The 6,395-nt window shown below is 41.3% G+C and overlaps 1 non-coding gene across 1 annotated transcript; it reads right to left on the bottom strand.

Annotated features, from left to right (window-relative positions):
* Positions 1-3,859: 3,859 nt before the first annotated feature.
* Positions 3,860-3,931, bottom strand: TRNAA-UGC (transfer RNA alanine (anticodon UGC)). The gene has a single exon. It is a non-coding gene; the product is annotated as a tRNA-Ala (tRNA).
* Positions 3,932-6,395: the final 2,464 nt, after the last annotated feature.

The following is a 6,395-nucleotide window of genomic DNA, read 5'->3' as shown; positions in this document are numbered from 1 at the left end:
CCCAAGACTCAGTAATTTTTTTTTTTTTTTTTTTTTTTTTTTTTTGATGGAGTCTTGCTCTGTAGCCCAGGCTGGAGTGCAATGGTGTCCTCTCGGCTCATTTCAACCTCTGCCTCCTGGGTTCAAGCAATTCTTCTGCCTCAGTCTCCCGAGTGGCTGGGACTACAGGCGCAGGCCACCATGCCCGGCTAATTTTTGTATTTTTAGTAGAGACGGGGTTTCACCATATTGGTCAGGCTGGTCTGGAACTCCAGAACTTATGATCCGCCTGCCTCAGCCTCCCAAAGTGCTTGGATTACCCGTGTGAGCCACTGTGTTGGGCGAGACTGGGTAATTGATAAAGGAAATAGGTTTAAGTGAGTCACAGTTTCACATAGTTGAGGAGGCTTCAGGAAACTTACAATTACGGCAGAAGGGAAATGGGAAGCAAGGATCTTCTTTACATGACAGCAGGAGAAAGAAGTATGAGCAAAAGAGGAACTTGCCAAACACTTAGGAAACCATCAGATCTCATGAGAACTCACTCACTATCACCAGAACAACATGGGGGAAGCCACCCCCATGATCCAACCACCTCCCACCAGGTTTCTCCCACAAAATCAAAGGAATTAAGATAATCATTTAAAATCTAGGAGGAAAAAACAATCCACCTGATTTCAAGACTATTGTATTACACTGGTATATTCTCGTACTATTGTATTATTGTATTATTACTACAGTAATTAAGACTGTATAGTATTGGCAAGGAGATAGGCATGTGGATTAATAGAGAGAATGGAAAAATAAACCTACACAAATATCATCAGCTGGTTTTTGACAAAGTTGCATAAGTAGTAATTCCATGAAAGAAACATAAGTCTCATGACTTCACAAAAGTGAACTTAAAATGGATCGCAGATATGAATGTAAAATGTAAAACTATAAAACTCTGAGGAAAAAACATGGAAGATAATCTTTCCGATCTAGGGCTAAACAAATAATTTTACAGTTGACAGTGAAACATGATCTTGTAAAAGCTGGTTCTTTTTTCCTCCTTTCCTCTCCTGCTGTGTCAGTTGCTTTGGCTGGTACAAATAGAGGCTGACCAAATAGAAACAGAAATAAGAGAGCACTAAAGGCAATGAATTGGGTCATGTTGTTACTTTTTATGTGACAAACAAATGACAGAATCAGTGGTCAGGCGCAGTGGCTCATGCTTGTAATCCCAGCACTTTGGGAGGCCAAGGAGGGCAGATCACCGGAGGTCAGGAAGTCGAGACCAGCCTGGTCAACATGGTGAAACCCTGCCTCTACTAAAAATTAGCCGGGCATGGTGATGCACGCCTGAAATCCCAGCTACTCAGGAGGCTGAATTAGGAGAATCACTTGAACCCAGGAGGCGCAGGTTGCAGTGAGCCGAGATCAGGCCACTGCACTCCAGTCTGGGTGATACAGTGAGACCCTGTCTCAAAAAAAAAAAAAAAAAAAAAAAAAAAAGAAAGAAAGAAAGAAAAGAAAAGAAAAAAAAGAAATGAGAGAAAAGGAAAGAAAGGGAGAGATAGAAAGAGAGAGAAAGAAAGAGAAAGTAAAAGAAAGAAAGAAAGAAAGAAAGAAAGAAAGAAAGAAAGAAAGAAAGAAAGAAAGAAAGAAAAGAAAGAAAGAAAGGAAAAACGGAGAAGGAAAGAGAAGGGAGAGTAGAATGTTAAGAAAGGAAAGAAATAAAGAAGATTGGCTCGAAAGAGTCTCCTGGCTCACAAGAACTCTGGTGAGTTCTTCTACAGGAAAATCAGAGTCTCTTGTGTGTGACCACCAAAAGCACCTAAAATATTGACCGCATCAAAGAGATAATAAATCCACCCCCACCCCTGATGTAAGGCAAATACAAACCTCACTGACTTTCCTAGGTGGTTTGAGTTTTTGATTGAGAATAGGTAGGGAACTCCAGGAACAACTCTTCCTCCTCAGCAGGAGCCTGGCCCTGGACTCCCTTCTTAAAGCACTCTAAAACAGTGCTTCTCAAACTTTAGCATCAGAGTCACTTGAGGGCTTATTCAAACACAGGTGGCTGGGCCCCACCCTCAGCAATTCTGATTCAATAGATCTGATGTTGGGCCTGGAATTTGGCAATCTGCTTGTAGCACCCTAATCCCTCACCCCTTACTCTCCTGTGCAGTGTCCACTGTGACTAACGTGCCACTATTTGCTTAAAGTGCCTGGAGAGAAACAGTGGATAGAAAGGGAGAAAAAAAAAAACAAGTATGAAACGAAAAGAAAATGTCTGCATTGCCTTCCTTCAAAAAAAAAAAAAAATGTATCTTATAACAAACATATGATTGGCCCCTGGGGCACACAGCCAGTCTTCAGCTAAGCAGGTTTCACCAGACAATATCCCTCCTGTATGCTGGCTATGGCTATTTTCACTGAACAAAAGAATCGAGAAGTAAGGACAGACTAGCCTGATAGAGTGTTTGACTGGTGGACTGATGACAAATGTCGTACTCTGTTGCCTCTCAAAGACACTTTTGATTCAACAGCAAATGTATACACAGAGGACAGCAGTTTTGAAACATGCAGCATTGGAAACCCCTAAAAGGTGTCATCAGTAGATAGGATTTCCTGGAATTCCCTGGTCATACAAAGCAGATGCGATAGGATTGACAGAGAAAGAAGTAAGATTTTTTATTTTTATTTTTTTATTATTATTATTTTAATCAGAAGAAGCACCAGCACACCTGCAATTTGCTCACCTTTACATTGCATCTATTTTCCGTTGTGGCAGAAAAGTTTTCTCTACTTTTTCATATAGGGCCTCTGTTTACTGTTGACAGAGGTTTCCAGGCAACATTTTTTGTTTTATTTTATTTTATTTTATTTTATTTTATTTTATTTTATTTTATTTTGAGATGGAGATTCTCTCCTGTTGCCCAGGTTGGAGTGCAATGGCAAGATCTCGGCTCACTGCAACCTCCGCCTCCCGGGTTCAAACGATTCTCCTGATTCAGCCTCTTGAGTAGCTGGGATTACAGGCATGCTCACCACGCCAGGCTAATTTTGTATTTTTAGTAGAGACGGAGTTTCTCCATGTTAATCAGGCTGGTCTCGAACTCCCGACCTCAGGTGATGGTCCCGCCTTGGCCTCCCAAAGTGTTGGGATTACAGGCGTGAGCCACCGCGCCCGGACCCCAATACTTTATTTTAACGAGGAAAATGGAGTGATTGAGGAAATACAGGAAAATGAATCAATCGTATGGAATATCAGTGGGGAATGTGTTGATCCGTATTGATTTCGCTCCTTCCGTGTTGAAGATCTCTAATTCCCCGACAGTCTTCGATCTGTTGTCCAGCGTCCTGCCACTCTCATCTTAAGCGGCGGGAGAGCCACAGCAGTCCTTTTCTCAGTATTGGATCGCACTTGTGGCTGTGCTCTCTGCGCAGGTCGACAGGGAGAGAAATCAGTGGACAGATGCTTTGACTCTGGATTTGGCTCAGAAAACAAAAACAACGACCAAAACAAAATGCCCGGGGGGTGCTTTTCTCCCCTTCTTCTTCTACAGTCTTTCCTTCTCTTTAATTATAGTACAAAACTGATGCCAAAGTGAGCCGCCTGTTGATGTGCACGCTTTTGTTTGCTTTCAAGAGGCCCTCTTGGGACCTCATTCTTCTTTCCCCCTCATTTCTTTCTCGCCTTGCTTCTACCGTCGCAATCGCCTTAGGTGATGTCGAGGCTTACAGCATAGTGATGGGACGTAAGTGAAGGCAGTTCATTGGGTTACGTTTTTACTCTCCATACATGCAGAAATAGGATAGAAAAAGGTGAGGAAGCAGAAGGCCATGTTGCTTGAGAATTAGGTTTGAGCACTGCCAGAGCAAAACCACCACTTGGAGGTGCTGGGGATCGAACCCAGGGCCTCATACATGCAAAGCATGCGCTCTACCACTGAGCTACACCCCCTTCCTGAAAGACTATTTTATAATACTTTTCAGGAAGTAACTTTCATTTTCTGAGACTGTCTCCGTGAGCATGCTGGTAGTAGTGGTTAGTATTACGGAGCGTCTGCAGCTGGAAAAGTGTCAGACAATCACCACAATAAGTTTCCATTGTGGCTTTAAAACGTTGAGTTGTTAGGATCTCCTTCTTCTGTTATGCTTGGCAAGGAATCAAGTTCTAGTTTTTCATTCTTTTGATTTCTTTCAGAAATGACACAAAGCTATTGAAATTCAGCTTTTTCTTACCTAAAATGCTTCATATTTGTTGTTTTCTCAGCCAGAATATTAAAGGTTAGATTCGATTGAGGAAAGCCACAGTCAGAAGAAAACCTGAGAGCGAAGCACTCAGCATTTCATCATAAGGGTCTTTAGCTGGCATGGTGTCCTGCGCCTGTACTCACAGCTATTCCAGAGGCTGAGGCAGGAGGATCACTCGACCTTGGGAGCTGGAGGTGGCAGGGAGCTATGATCACGCCACTGCACTCCAGACTGGGTGATGGAGTGAGACCCTGTATCAAAAACAAAAAGAAAAGAAAAGAAAAAATTGTAAGGTGTGAGTGAAACAACGACTCTGGGGATGACGAGAAGAGTTGAATTATGAGGGTGAGATCAAAAATAAGTAGAACAGGTTTAAGAGGTATGGGGGGAAAGTGGCTTAGAAAAACAAACAGGCTCTTGCCAAACAGAAGGAGGTGCAGAAAGGGGGAGTTTTTAACAACTCTTTAAGGAATGGAAGAAAGATTGGAAGATGGAAAAGATAAGTTAGCTTGGCTCATGCGAAATTCAGTATATCTGTGGGGCGCACTGTGAGGATGTTACACGGAGAACTCAGGCAATTGACTCTGTCTCCAGCCTGGGATTTGCGAGCATTAGTAGCAGTAGGCATCCACCCATGGAGGGTGGATAAAGACTAAAAAGGGTCCTTTTAGATTTGGGGATTACAAACCTATTCATTATATTTGTAAAAAAAAAAAAAAAGAAAGAAAGAAAGAAAGAAAGAAAGAAAGAAAGAAAGAAAGAAAGAAAGAAAGAAAGAAGAAAGAAAGAAAGAAAGAAAGAAAGAAAGAAAGAAAGAAAGAAAGAAAGAAAGAAAGAAAGAAAGAAAGAAAGAAAGAAAGAAAGAAAGAAAAGAAAAGAAAAAGCCGGAAGTGGTGGCTCACTCCTGTAATTCCAGCACTTTGGGAGGTCAAGGTGGGCAGATCACCTGAGGTTGTAAGTTCAAGATCAGTCTGACCAACATGTGAAACCCTGTCTCTACTAAAAATACAAAAATTAGCTGGGCGTGGTGGTGCACACCTGTAATCCCAGCTACTCGGGAGGCTGAAGCAAGAGAATTGCTTGAACCTGGGAGGCGGAGGTTGCGGTGAGCGAGATCATGCCATTGCACTCCAGCCTGGGCAACAAGAGTGAAACTCCATCTCAAAATAAATAAATAAATAATAAAGTAAAAAAAAAAATTTTTAAGTTGGCTCCTCTGTGTTCTTGAATCCTGGTATTTATCATTATTTTCCATGATTAAGACTATGTTCTTTGAACTACGTAAGAAGATGAGAAGAAAATCCATTTCCTGACACCAAATTTCTAGTGACTGTTAACTCTTTCTCATTCTGATTTACCCATATATGAGCCTTTACCAACATTCATAAAATTTTAGAATTGGCAGAAAATAGCAGGTTATGTGGCAGACTTGTCCTTTCAGTTGGTTGATGGAATTTCTAGAATAAAAATAAAAATAGGAAGCACTGAATGTTAGGTTTCACTGAATAGGAGACAAGAAAAGTGTTACACACTGAACTGGTGTGTATGCGTGTGTGTTTGTCTGCCTGTCTGTATGTGCATGTAAATGCTAGGGAGATTATCTTGGCTCTTTGATGCTGTAGAAGTAATATTAGGACAGTTTGTAGAAACACTCCTTCATTATTATGTCATGTTGCACCCAGAGAAACCGGATGTCTACTGGATTCTTGGGAATTCATCATAATATGAAGGTCTGCTTTTCTGTTTGCCTCTTGAAAAGAGGAGAATTTTAAATAATTAAATATCTGTAGCTCTCTTCTGACTACCTACAAATAACACAATTGAAACACATTTTTTTATAAAAACTGTAGGATGAGCTTATTTAACACAGAATTCTTCTGAGGAATTAAACATTTAATTCTGAAGACAGAACACCCTCATGTGATACATACTCAATTCAGAAAACCTAAAAATATATAAAGTATCTGTTTAAACCTGCACTGTCCCATATGGTTACCATTAGCCACATTGGCTATTGAACGCTTGAAATTGCCCAGTCTAAGTTAAGATGTGTTGTAAGTGTAAAATATATATCAGATTTGGCCAGGCACAGTGGCTGGCATCTGTAATCCCAGTACTTTGGGAGGCCAAGGTGGGTGGATCACAAGGTCAGGAGTTCGAGACCAGCCTGA

This window comes from Macaca nemestrina, chromosome 5 (assembly GCF_043159975.1).
Source record: "Macaca nemestrina isolate mMacNem1 chromosome 5, mMacNem.hap1, whole genome shotgun sequence".
NCBI classification, from domain to species: domain Eukaryota; kingdom Metazoa; phylum Chordata; class Mammalia; order Primates; family Cercopithecidae; genus Macaca; species Macaca nemestrina.
This window is presented reverse-complemented; position numbering and strand designations above follow the sequence as displayed.